The following is a 14,741-nucleotide window of genomic DNA, read 5'->3' on the forward strand; positions in this document are numbered from 1 at the left end:
ACGTTTTAGTGAAAGCGGTTTGAATAGTAAAACTCCGTTGTTGATCGAACTTTCAAAATGCTTTTCACCTAATTAAATTAATTTCATAAAAATGCAACTTTTATGATAAATATTAAAAGCCATCAAGAAGCTCCTCGAGGTGGTTTCGTATTAAAATGTTAATTTTATGATCTATTAAAAATGATAGAGTGCGAGCCGCGTAATAGTAACATTCAGTAAATTCAACTCTAGAAGACTACTTTGACCATCCGTTTTGACCAAGGATTGATACTTATTTCGAGTTGGTCGGATATTGAAAATTATGAAGTATTGTACTTATCAGAAATATAAGTTGGTGATGGGATTAGGAATACTGATTAAGATTATAATATTTGTTGATTAGAAAACCCGGAACGAGAGGAAGTTGGGAAACGTATCTTGGACTCCAGGCAAGTTTTCAAACCCTACCTTTTAAAACTGTTGTGTTGTGTTTGTTTTCAAATAAATTCTATATACATGATGTTGTATTATGATATTTTACGAATTATGATATATAATATCATACGATATATTAATGATTTTGGTATATGAATATTACCGAATTTCAATCGATAACGCTAGAAAGTAGCGTTGTATATATGAGGAGTATATTTTAGACCGAGGATCGGTCAGTATAATTTGATGAAAACCCGGAAGTATTCCGGAGGGGTTTTATTTACAAATAATAACGCTATAGTAGAGCGTGATGTATAAGTTATAAGACCGAGAGTCGGTCAGAATTTAAAACGAAAACCCGGGAATCATTTCGGAGATGTTTTGGACTATTAAAGTTCGTACTTATTTTATTCTAAGGAACTCGATGTCCACTTGCAAAACATTAATACCTCGAACTTTATTAAAACGATTTCCAAAGATCGTATTCCCTCAACTATTTTTAATTACTCGAATAATGGATATTATTTCAATTATTCATTAATATAGGAGAATTATTCTCCAACGATTATTTATTTCGGACTCGATTAATCATATTATTGAAGATTACTTTAATTACTTAAACATAAATTAATTGAGGAATATTATTTCAAATATTCTTTTAAAATATAATTATTCGAGGTTTAATTATTTAATAATTATTATTTAATTATTAATTATTTATTAAATGATTTAATATGATTTAAAAATCATAAAACTTGATTTAAAATACTTCCTGAATTTTAGAAAATCGTACGAATAATTTCAGACCGTCGAATAATATTATTTCGACTTATTTAAAATATTTTGAATATATTTTCAAAAGAAACTCCCCGTTATTTATTTATCTGTTGACAACGGTCAACTCTCATCCTTAGTACTTCCTCCGAAAATTCTTGGAAGTACATATATATATACATATGAGACGAGTTGTACCTATCAACAAGCAAAGCGCTTGGGGAACTTCGATATAGTTCGATGATTACAGGTATATGATATGATTCTTAAAATGGACATATGAGGGGTAGAGATCCAGTACTTCGTGGACCGGGGAGACTACTATATAAATTTTCCGTATGAGAAGGTACCATGTGTACTGAGGGCCATACGAAATATGCAATATAAACCCCGGGATGAATGGGGAAGCATATAAAGCCTGCATGTGGCTTGGGTGACAACCAGGATGTTAGGAAGTCGTCCATCTACATGTAGAAAAATATACCGTTATACGGCTGATCATCGTATCTCGGGGGCTCCGATGAAAGTCATATTCTTCCAATTGGAATTGAGATGCAATACCGTAACCCAAGCCTAGGTGTTGGGTTTACCATTAAGGTATTTGCAGGATAATAAAAGAATTATTTTCGAAAGAAGGTGTGAATCACCGAGGAAAACTATTTTAAGTAAACATATATATCGTATATAGAATTATACTTGAATTCCTCATACAGTCTTTTCATACTGTACATTATTATGGTTGAGCATTATTGCTCACTCTTGCTTTCTTTTAAATGTCACAACACAACAGATAACCAGTATGCCGGTGTGGGACTTAGTCGTTTGCAGTCATGGGGAGAATCCCTAGCAGCTTTGTCTCAGGTGGGCCAGAGTATCAGATAGGTATAAGATATTAGTCATAATTATTGTAACTTCATGTAGAGGTTATTAATAATTGTTTGAGATCCTGTAAGGTACATTTGAGTTTTAATAAAAGATGATACTTGTTGTACGTCATTTCTAAGTCTATAACTTGTGAGTGTGTGAGATTGGGGGTCTGTGATATGGAATTATTGGATTATTGAGTTAATGTAGGTTACACATGATTGAAGGATTGTGTGACGATCCAGATTCCTGACCCTGGATTTGGGGGCGTTACAGAAATGGTATTAGAGTATTAAGTTATAGTACTCAGAGACGAGAGTGTTATGAGTCTGTCTAGATGTAAGATTACGTAAGAGCTCATATAGAGTTCATCATTGGACTACCGGATGTAGCCCCAATATGTAGGTTAGGATAAAGTGTATATTTTAGGTATTAAAGCATAACTAATAGAACCATTGGAGATTATCAGAATGATGAGAAGAATAATTAGAATCATGTATGATTTGGCAAGTATGTGTTGTAGAACTCAGAGCTAAGTTTCCAGGGGATTTGGGGTAAAGACGATATTACCAACACCATATGTTAATTTTGATAACACGAGCCTTGTTACTCGTAGTTCTTTATAGGTTGCCCATGAGGGGCATCACAGGTGAAAACCATGTAGTATAATTACTAGTATACAGTTGAGGTTATTGACCCGAACTAGTTTAAGGTGTCATTTTACCAATGAGGATTTGAATATCGTATTAATAACGAATTCAGCAGAGATAGTGTCTGATATACCCTTGAGGATTTTTATTTCCATTAAGGAAGATTTGAATATAATATATGAATATCATTATAAAAATAAGTACACTACATTATTGGTGCTCTTAATATGTAAGGTTATGATGGTTTAGCTCAGAGATCGAGAGCATCGAGAATTGATGGCATGTTTACAATTGAATGGCGTAAGATTACAACGAGCGATAGTTCGATTTTAGGACCTTTTAAAAGGATAGACCAGTGAGTGTAGAGCAGAATTCTTCGGTAGATATGATGTCAGAGACTACGTATATATACTCATAGACCTTTAATATATTCGGTAACGTATGTTCAATTACACACACATGCCACCGAACTTATGGACTACATTGAGATCCCTAAGAGATCTCTTTAATTTGTTCTCAGGGGTAACTGGCCATTTGTAATTAGTAACGGATGCATGTAGCAAGCCCCTATCGGCCTAACAGATGTTTTTGGAGTAATTCTGAGTAAAGTCTTCGAGGAAAAACATCGGAATGATAGATATTCGTGCGAAAGTCAAGATTTTAAGCGATTTTAAAATGATGTTGAAAGAGAAACTAGCTGAAACAAGGAATTACAAAGACGAAGAGGTGGTATCATCCTCAGACGGATAATAACGAGAGTTAGGATAATCAGTAAAATATTTTGGCACCTACTCACTGTCACGCTACTCCCTCCAAACTGTTGATCATTCGTATTGCCTTAATAATCATATCAGGCAATCCTTTTAGTTACCTACTTTGAACTTCTGATGTGACCATCTTGAATAGTCTTTCTCCGCATCAGGACTTGTCCAATTCCTTTAGTTAATCCATGAACTTTCATTCATAGATTATGATCTTCTGGTTCGGCTCAGAGCTATTTATACTTTATTTCAATTATCTAAAGAATTTTTAATAAATTTTTCTCAATTCATCGATGAATATTCATAATGAATATCTTCATTTGATTCTTCTTTCATACTTACGCTTCTCAGTAGATATCGTAAATATCTAACAAATTGTTAAAAATATGGATGATCTAATATCCATGGATTCCTTGGGAATTCTTTTCTTCTAATCGGGATGAAATTGTATATTGAACTTTGAAATCATAGTAAGGGTATCAATTTGATATTGGTATTCCGAATTCAATTCTATTTGAGAATTTGATAAAGTATGTGAACGAGGGCACCTCTGAGTGTACCCTTTTATTGGCAAGAAATATTTGATAAGAGGCTATCGATTGTTCTGATGCCAAGACCACTCGATTCAGAGTTATAATTGTCTTTTTCGGCCCAAATTTGAAAACTCTTTATTTCAAAATCGTCATCCGGGTAGCCACAAATTTCTTTAGTGGTTACGATGTTGAGATTTTTTTTCAAACAAACTGAAATATGCCTAGTTGCATATGTTCTCATGAATGACTAGTTAATTATCCTAACTAGTCGAAATTTTAATTAATATGACAGGAAGCCTAGCTAATCGTCCTAGCTAGTTGCTATGGGCCAAACCAATTGAGCTGGCCATTTTCTTAGCCAGTTGATAATATTGCTTGATATGGACTAGTTATTATTTTTCTAAGATCCACTTCCAATCAATTTTTTTTTGTTTTACAAAGTGCATTATATATGCAAAATTTAATTGTTGATGAAATTTTCAAAGAATGATTTAATTGAGACCTAACTAGGTCGTCCACTCAAACAAAAATTCATATTCAGTTTTGTGAAATATTGTGTTCATGAAATGTTCCATTCTTTCATTTATATAATGAATATCCAATTAAAATCATAAAGTGATTGAAGATTAATATACTTCCTTATTTGTTAATCATTGAATAAAATTCCTTCTTTCAAAATAGCATCTCTTTGAAATCTCAATGATTAACCTTTGGTTGAGGATGTTATTCGATATTTCTTCATTATTCGAAAAGAAAAGTATTCTTTCAATGGGGAAATCTTACAAGTGTCATTCGAATGATGTTATTATTCAGCAATCATTACTTTCAAGAGATATTATTTATTATATCATAATATAAAATTCTAAGGACATGGAAGGATAATCCTTGTTGTATTCTTCCTTCCAAGTTATAAATCTTTTGAATGTTGCGACTCTTTTATTCAGAGCTCATTATTTGTTCAGATTTTAGATTTTGAAATCTTGTTAAGATTGTCTAAATTACATTGATATTGTGAAAATCGTTCTTCCAAGGCTAATTGCCTTCCGAACAAAGAGAGATATAGTTGAGAACCAATTGTTATAATATGAGACTGGGAGCTCAGTGCTATGATGGTGCGATCGGAGCATCGTGATGAGTAAGTTGTTTTAAAAAGGGAATACCATGTTTATTTATTATCATAAGGATCTTTAACATGGTTATAGAAGAACGATTATAGTGATACCAACGTGATTAGTGAGGTACGCTTCTATGAAACATTATCGGGATAGGTACTAATAAATTCAGGAAAGACCAAGCATGTATGAATTCGAAGAATAAGATTTTTAAAAAGTGAAGGTAAGATTAGCAGCTTAAGGACTGTGACATAAGGCATCATAATAATAATCTAGAATAATCGCGATAAGGTTCACACTGAACGGGACAAAGAGTTTAACATATGAGGAAAATTTGGAATTTTTTTTTACTTACGCTGGACACGGCGTAGAAGTTTTGGTCAAATTGATCAAAGACCGTGATTGAGAAATCTATTATCATTAAAGACAGGCCAATATGGTGGCCGACACTTTAAGTAGGAGAAGATAGATTTAGGATAACAAATTTCAGAACAACTGATGAGAAGGATCACATGAATGAATTTTAGAGTTGAGATACTGTAAAGAGAACCATTTATTACGTAACCAGAAGAATTAATGATGCCTAGAAACTTAAGAGGATATTAGTCATGACCGAATATGAAAATGGATGTCATTGACATGGTTGAATATGAAAACGGAATGACGATTATTAAAATTTTGGTAATTGCGGCCTGTAAATGACCCGAATGGGAGTAAAAGTTTATTATAATAAATTCTGGAGGAGGATTATCAAGAACCAAGTAAGTCGTCGTGCTATTTTAGGATTTTGAGTAATAGGTTAAATAAGACCGCTTATTTTATTATGCAAACGATAGATCTCCTCTTTATAAAATTGTTATGAACGCGGAAGAGATAATTGGTGATAGAGAGACCCCGTGATATCGCGCCACATAAGGACCCAAGAATTAATTTCACAACTGGATTATTTTCCAAGATATTTCGCGAGAAGGGACGAACAGAGGCACGACTTAGAGTTTTCAAATCGACAAGCAGAATGAGAGGACTATCCTGACCATTGAAGATACGTCTAGCGGCTTACCTTTTATTTGGAACGGTTAGGGGAATCGCCTATCGTTGATAGAAAATTTGTGTAGATGTACTTACCACGCGAGCATACGGAAAATAGTCGCTAATATCCCTTACGAAGGACAGTGTGGAAGAATGAAGGATGTTATGGTTAGAGCTGAATGAAGGCAAGAAAGATCGTACACGCCCTTTAAAGGCCACTAGTAGTTGTTCCTAATAAACGCAAATACGTCTAATGCGCTAGCGATAATAATAAATACGACCCGGAAGGTATCGTAGTACTATAAATATTATACGAGGAATGATTAAAGAAGTCTGACCGATAGCAGAAACTGAGCGGTCCACAACTCTAAAGCGTATCAATCAATTGCGTATGAAATAGTGTTTCCTTCGAGGCGGCAACAAGACCCGACATGCCTTACGTAACTACGGGAAGAAATGTTAAAATATGACGCTAAATGTGTAATAGGAGACGAGCATGAAGAAATGCAACGAGAACTTCTTACATAAAATAATCGATAGAGATGATGCACCGAAATGAGCAAAGGTTAGGAAACGAAACTCTAGCACTAGTAAGAGTGATGAAGGGAAAACAAATAAGTTGAAGGACCATTCCAAACACTAGAAGATGCGCCAATCGTTCATATTATAGATTTTTTTTAGGAAGATGAAGTGACTAGTTGACGTTAATCAAATTACCGACAATAACAAGTTATCATGCGGGCATTGGAATGGCTACATAGCTTTGTACAGAAGAAAGAATCGTTCTCCCTTAGGTTGGGAAGAAGTCGGTAAGCGGAGGATACTTGGACCATAGTTGAGTCAACAGACCAAAGAAATTCCTAGAACCTATCAGAACCCGGCTAATGGCAGTCCAGGATGAACACTAGAGATATGTGGACCAGAACTATAAGGATAGAGAGTACGACGTAACAGACCAAGTATTGTTGAGAGTGCCTCCCGGGGAGGGAGTGATGAGATTCGAAAGGTAAAGAAATGTTGAACCCAAGATTTATTGGACCAGTTGAAATCTTTAAAGGACTAAGAAAGTTGGCTTATAAATTAGCACCATCGTCGAATAGTCGCCAGGTTTATAACGAGTACCACGAATCGATGTTAGGAAATTTAACCGTCAACGCCAGACATATGATTGAAAATGAGCTAATAAACTTGCAGCCAGACTTAGCGTATGTGGAGTAACGTGTAGAGGTCATAGGTCTACAAGAATGAGTACCCGAAAATATATTTGAAGGATGAGTGGAAATTATATGAAGAGATCCAATACTGCGAAGTCAATTTGAGACCTCGAGGTGGTCATGTGAGAAGCGTATCCCCGCCTGTTTCTAAACTGATTTCGGGACGGAATCCTTTTAAGGGGGAAGACTGTAAGAACCCAAATTTTTGACATCAGTAAAAGACCTTTATGAATAGTAACCTTGTGGTTTAATAAAAACTTTTGACCACACCATATACGAGTTTTTAATTTAAGATTCCGAGTTGATATTGTGATTATACGTACCAAATGAGTGTATGTAAACACTATTAGTTTTCGAAGAAAACGAACTTTGAAAAATGACCGTATCTACGAACCATCAAGGATTACGGGAATCACAATATAATTACAAATTAAAAATCCCACAAATTCAAATCCAAGAACGATACTTCAAAATATAAATAACATATAAGAAAGGATTTACACTGCGAATCGTTTACGAGAATTTATTACGAAAACGAATAAGCGACCGAGCGAACGCGTAAACGAATAAAAAAACATATCGAACCAAGCTAACTAAACTAGCTAACTATGGTAAGAAACTAACCATGGTTAAGTTACCAAATAGTAACCTAAACTAGATAAGCACGATGACCTACAAGCTAGGAATAGTAAAACTAGAACCTAAACTAGATAGATTAGCTTGGAAGCCTAGGAAGCTAGCCAAGATATGCAAAGATTTACTAGTACTAGGTTATATACTAAATCATATCTTCAAAATCTTACACAATAATCATTTCAAGAAAGCAACAAACTCTCTCTCTCTCCAAAACCCCAATGCTGATTTCCAAGAACACCATGGGAAGAAAAATTCATATCTCATGTTCTACCCATTCAAAAATCACCAAATTTTAACAAAAGCTACCTCATATCATGTACAAGTTACTTTCAAAATTTCATAACCATTGGATTAGTATAGCATAGTCAAATCCTTGATCAAAATTGGTGGTGAATAGTAACTCCGAAAATCTCTTTTTATTTTCTTGATTTTCATGCCATGATTTAGGATCCTTAATCATAACCAATCCCTCCCAAGGTTCAAACATAAATAAGAGGACCTCCCAAGCTACCAATAAAGGTATAAACCTTCATCCAAACTTTGTTTTAAGTTTTAAGTTTCAAGAGAAGTAAGGATCTTGGATGTAAGTATGGTTTTGATGATTGATTTGATATTATCTTGATGTTTAGTTAATTAGTTTTAAGGTTGACAATTGTTGCCTCAAGAACATGATGTTCTTGAGAGGATTTAGTTTTTAGATGATGATTTGATGGTTGTTGATGGTGGTATAATGATTTCAGGCGTAAACGAAACTCGGATCGTAATCGTAACCTCGTTAAAACGAACAAAACTCAACTTAAATTTCTGTGGAAGTTCCTGAATGTATAAACTATAGTTTCTTGAAAAGTTAGACTTTATTATGATAAAAAATGTTATGAGGATCGTTTAGGCGCTTGAATCGCTTGATTTCAATTTACGGATCAAAAGTTATGACGGTTTTAGTAAAAGTGATTTACGCGACAAAAACTGTTACAAATTACGAACTTTGTAAATAGAAATGGTCAACTTAAAAATATTTAGAAATATGAAATTTTAACAGAGAGTAATAAATAGAGTTTATTAACTTCCATAAAAATTTCAAGTAAAAATATTGATTTTTCAATTTTATAAAAATGTCGGAGTCGAGGTCGTGCGGAGTAAAAACATCCAACGCAACCCACTGTTAGAAAATTGCCACCTAGGGATTTTCACCCCTGCTACTAGAAGATCATTTTCAAATAATGTGTTCTAAATTTTGTCTAGATCGCGCATGCGAAAATAGTGCGTCAATTGAGTTAACGGTTTGAGAGATATCAACGTTTTAGTGAAAGCGGTTTGAATAGTAAAACTCCGTAGTTGACCGAACTTTCAAAATGCTTTTCACCTAATTAAATTCATTTCATAAAAATGAAAATTTTATGATAAATATTACAAGCCCTCAAGAAGCTCCTCGAGGTGGTTTCGTATTAAAATATTAATTTTACGATCTATTAAAAATGATAGAGTGTGAGTCGCGTAATAGTAACATTTGGTAAAGTCAACTCTAGAAGACTACTTTGACAGTCCGTTTTGACCAAGGATTGATACTTATTTCGAGTCGATCGGATATTGAAAATTATGAAGTATTGTACTTATTAGAAATATAATTTGGTGATGGGATTAGTGTTAGGAATATGTGTATTAGTTTGATGATAAGTTAAACAAAACACTTAAGTAAAAATCTAGTGTTTGTAGCCTCAACGGATAAGACCACTCTGGCTATCAGTTGATGGAGTAGCTTTACTTAGAAATAAGTTTAGTATTGTAGCACATTTCAGTTTCTGTATTTAATCTATAATTCTTAGATGTTGTGGGAAATTATAAGTTATGTTGACTACTAGTGGATATGCAAATAGGAGGGCTAATTGTAAATATTTCATGCCTTGTAATTTTGTATAAATGAAGTAGTATCAACTGATAGATTAAAGGCCTTCAACGGATGAGAAACAAAGCTTCAACGGATGTCTCTAAAGCTTCAACTGAATAACATCCATCAACGGATGAGTCCATCAATGGATAAAGCTTCAACTGCTAATGCATCAACGGATAAAGCCATCAACGGATGAAAGCTTCAACGGATGCTAAGTTCAATAGCAGTTGACAGTGACAATTCATAAGCTGACAGAGGCACATGGGTTGACAGAGACAATTGGAATGTGGTAGCCTCTTGGAGGAATCAAGAAAATACAGCATTTCCATTCTGGTGCAAACAAGGAAGTATACAAAGATTCACTATTTATCCTAGATTGCATTGGATAGAGAAATGAAAAAGAAACATGTGAAGAACCTTTTAATCTTGTCTTCTTCACTCTTGTCTTCAATCTTCTTCTTTTCTTCAGTCTGACTTGACTTTAGCTATTTTTCAAGCTTTGCTTGTGCTCTTTTGTCAGTCTTCAGATTTTTAGCTTCTTCCTTTAACCTCATGGTTTCTTCCCTCTTGGCTTTTGAGAACTTGGGATGTCCTTGCATCACACAGATACTCTTTCCCTCTCTAAAAATGATAGCCATATTCATTCTTTCCACTACATCATTGGTCTCTTTGTGCTTTATGATGCTACCACCCAAAACTTTGTCTTCATCAGGTTTTGGAAGAGAAAAATCTACTTCTTTTGATTGACTAAAGTTTAGGATTGGAAAGTAAAGATTCCAATCCTGGAAAGAGATAATTATCATCACTGGAAAGTGAAGATGCATCTACATCTTCTCTCTCAAGATGAAAGCTACATCAACTGCAATGAAAATGGTCCTCACATCCCTCACAAGGTGGCCACAGCTGCAACTGCCACAGTTGCTATTGGACAGTCTATTCCCAAGCCAAAAGCAGAATGGACTGATGAAGATATTGAAGAGGTTCACAAGGACAAGAAATCCATAAACATTCTGTTTAATGGCCTAGATCAAGATATGTTTGATAATATCATTAACAGCCAAACTGCTAAGGAAATTTGGGATACTGTGCAACTTATCTGTGAAGGTACTGAACAAGTTAGAGAAAACAAAATGCAGCTTCTCATTCAACAGTATGAATACTTTCATTTTGAAGAAGGAGAATTACTGAATGATACCTTCAATAGATTTCAGAAACTGTTGAATGGATTGAAGCTATATGGCAGAATGTACCAAGTCAAGGATTCCAATTTAAAATTTCTGAGGTCTCTACCAAAGGAATGGAAGCCTATGACTGTTTCACTAAGGAATTCTCAGGATTATAAGGACTTCACACTTGAAAGATTATATGGAATTTTGAAGACCTATGAACTTGAGATGGAGCAAGATGAGCTGTTAGAAAAGGGAAAGAGAAAAGGAGGATCAGTTACACTTGTAGCTGACAATGAGAAGACTGAAGCCAGGAATGAAGAAAAGACAATGCCAAGTCTCAAAATTGGCACAAGCAAATCAGAATCAAGCAAGGGAAAGGAGCAAGTAGCTGAAGTTGAAGATAGTTCCAGTCAAGATGACTCTGATGATGTTGATGAACATCTGGCTTTTCTGTCCAGGAGGTTTGCAAAGATGAAATTCAAGAAAAATGCTAGATTCACTAAGTCAAACAAGAACATGGTGGACAAATCTAAGTTCAAATGTTATAACTGTGGCATAAGTGGACACTTTGCAAATGAGTGCAGAAAGCCAACTTTTGAGAAGAAGAAATTTGAGCAAGTGGATTACAAATAGAAATATTTCGATTTGTTCAAACAAAAGGAAAGAGCTTTTCTGACTCAGGATGACTGGACAGCGGATGGAGCCAATGAAGATGATGATATGAAATATGTCAACCTAGCCCTGATGGCTAATTCTAATGAAAATGAAACTAGTTCATCAAGCAACCAGGTAATCACTACTGACCTCTCTCAGCTTTCTAAAATTGAATGCAATGAAGCTATAAATGATATGTCCAATAAATTATATCATTTGCGTGTTTCCCTTAAATCACTAGCTAAAGAAAACACAAGAATTAAAGAGAATAATTTGTTTTTAAGTGATAGGAATGTTGTGTTAGAGGGTAAGGTAATTGAGCTTGAAAAGATTAAAATCAAATGCTTATCTGTTGAGAGTGAACTAGAAGAATCTGTTAAGAAAGTAGAAATCCTTTCTAAACAATTAGAACGTGAGCAAGATGTAATCAAGGCCTGGAAAACATCTAGGGATGTTAGTGCTCAGATTGTCAAGATTCAGGGAATTGAATCACTCTGTGAGAATGCCTGGAAGAAAAACAAAAAGGAAGTAGAATTAATTGATGGATTGTCAACGGATGTGGAATCAACGGATGATGAAAGTTATCCGTTGAAGGAAGAAAAGGAGCATCTGTTGAAGGCTCATCTATTAAAACAGGCAAATGATTCTAAAAAGAACAATTTGAAAAATCTCAATAAGAAGTTTGGTTCAACTTCCAAGAACTTTGTCAAAGAAGAAGCTAGCTCATCCAAAGATGCCAGTAAGGTGAATATAGGGCACATGACTTTAGATCAGTTGAAAAATAGGCTTAAGTTGGTTGAGGATAAAAAGGAAACTAAAAGTAAACCTAATAGAAATGGGAAGGTAGGGATTAACAAACACAACAATTACACACCTGATAAGTATGCTCCTAGAAAAAGTTGTGTGCATTGTAAAAGTGTTAATCATCTATATGACTAACTGCAAGTCTGTTAAGAATGCTCCCATGCCTTTAACTCCTTCCATGCCTAACATGTCTATGTCACCTCTGCATGTTATGCCTGTTATGTCTCAACAGAATCCTCATGTACATTTTGCAAACATGCCATATGTTAATAATCCTTATTTTGCTGCATTCAGTATGCCTCAAATGCCATACAGCATGCCTATGTGGAATAATATGTTTGCACAATCTATGCCTTAACAAATTCAACGAAATGTGCTAAATGATTCTATGACTAACCCTACACTTCAACTAACTACATCAGAGATCAAGGTTGACCCAAAGTTACATAAGTCAAAAGATGCAGGAAGTATGAGGTCTAGGAAAAAGACTAACAAGGCTGGACCCAAGGAAACTTGGGTACCAAAATCAACTTGATTTGATTTTGTTGTGTGCAGGGAAGAAAAAGGAATCTATGGTACTTGGACAGTGGTTATTCAAGGCACATGACAGGAGATTTCACCCTGCTCATAGAGTTCAAGGAGAGAGCTGGCCCTAGCATAACCTTTGGAGATGACAGCAAAGGGTTCACTATGGGATATGGCTTGATTTCAATAGAAAATGTCATTATTGATGAAGTTGCATTAGTTGATGGTCTCAAACACAATTTATTGAGCATCAGTCAACTATGTGACAGAGGAAATACTGTTTCCTTCAATTCTGAAGCCTGTGTTGTCACAAGTAAGAAGGACAACAAAGTGGTTCTAACTGGAGTTAGAAAAGGGAATGTGTACTTGGATGACTTCAACTCTACAGATGCAGAATCAATTACTTGTCTTTTCAGCAAAGCAAGTCCAGATGAAAGTTGGCTATGGCACAAGAAGCTGTCCCATTTGAATTTCAAGACAATGAATGATCTAGTCAAAAAGGACTTAGTTAGAGGAATGCCTCTAGTGGAATTCTCAAGGGATGGACTGTGTGATGCTTGTCAGAAAGGAAAGCAAAAGAGAGCATCATTCAGTAAGAAGCTTGAATCAGCAATTGATGAACCATTACAACTGCTACACATGGATCTTTTTGGACCAGTCAATGTATTGTCAATTTCAAGGAAAAGATATTGCCTAGTGATTGTAGATGATTTCTCAAAGTTTTCATGGACCTACTTTCTTGGATCAAAGGATGAAGCTAGTGAAATCATTATCAATCACATCAAGCAAGTCAATTATCATCCAAATTTCAAAGTAAGGAATATCAGGAGTGACAATGGAACTGAGTTCAGGAACTCTACCATGAGGTTGTTCTGTGAAGAAAATGGGATCATGCATGAGTTCTCAGCTCCAAGGACTCCACAACAGAATGGTGTGGTGGAAAGGAAGAACAAATCACTAATTGAAGCTGCAAGAACAATGCTAGAAGATTCAAAACTCCCAACATATTTTTGGGTTGAGGCTGTTAACTGTGCATGTTACACTCAGAATATTTCTCTAATCAAGCAGGCAAAAGGCATGACCCCCTATCAATTGTTCAAGAGAAGAAAACTAACCTTAAACTTTCTTCATGTCTTTGGTTGCAAATGCTACATTCTAAGGAATCAACCTGATCACAAAGGGAAGTTTGATGCAAAGGCTGATGAAGGGATATTTGTTGGTTATTCTGCTGGAAAATCATATAGGGTCTATAATCTAAGAACCAACATTGTTATGGAATCTGTGCATGTTGTGTTTGATGATAAAAAATTGATAAACTAACAGATGAGGGACATCATGAAGGACTCAAATTTGACAACATTGAGATATATTGTGATGATAGTGAAGATGAGAATGATGGAGAAGGCACCTCGAAAAGGATTCAAAATCTGCCTTTGGATAATATACAAAATGTTGCATCAGTTGAAAGTCATAATTCAGCATCCATTGATAGAAGTAATGCAGCATCCGTTGAAAGACAAAGTGCATCATCCGTTGAAGTACATAATGAAGCATCCGTTGATCATAGTCTATCAACGGATAATCAATTTACTTCATCAGTTGATAGAACTCACAGTTCCTTTCAAAGGATCAGTAACTCAGGGGGAGTTTCAACCAATCAACATTCTATCTCACATCTTGACAATACTGAGGCAACCTCATCTAGAGCCAATCT

This window comes from Apium graveolens, chromosome 6 (assembly GCF_009905375.1).
Source record: "Apium graveolens cultivar Ventura chromosome 6, ASM990537v1, whole genome shotgun sequence".
NCBI lineage: Eukaryota > Viridiplantae > Streptophyta > Magnoliopsida > Apiales > Apiaceae > Apium > Apium graveolens.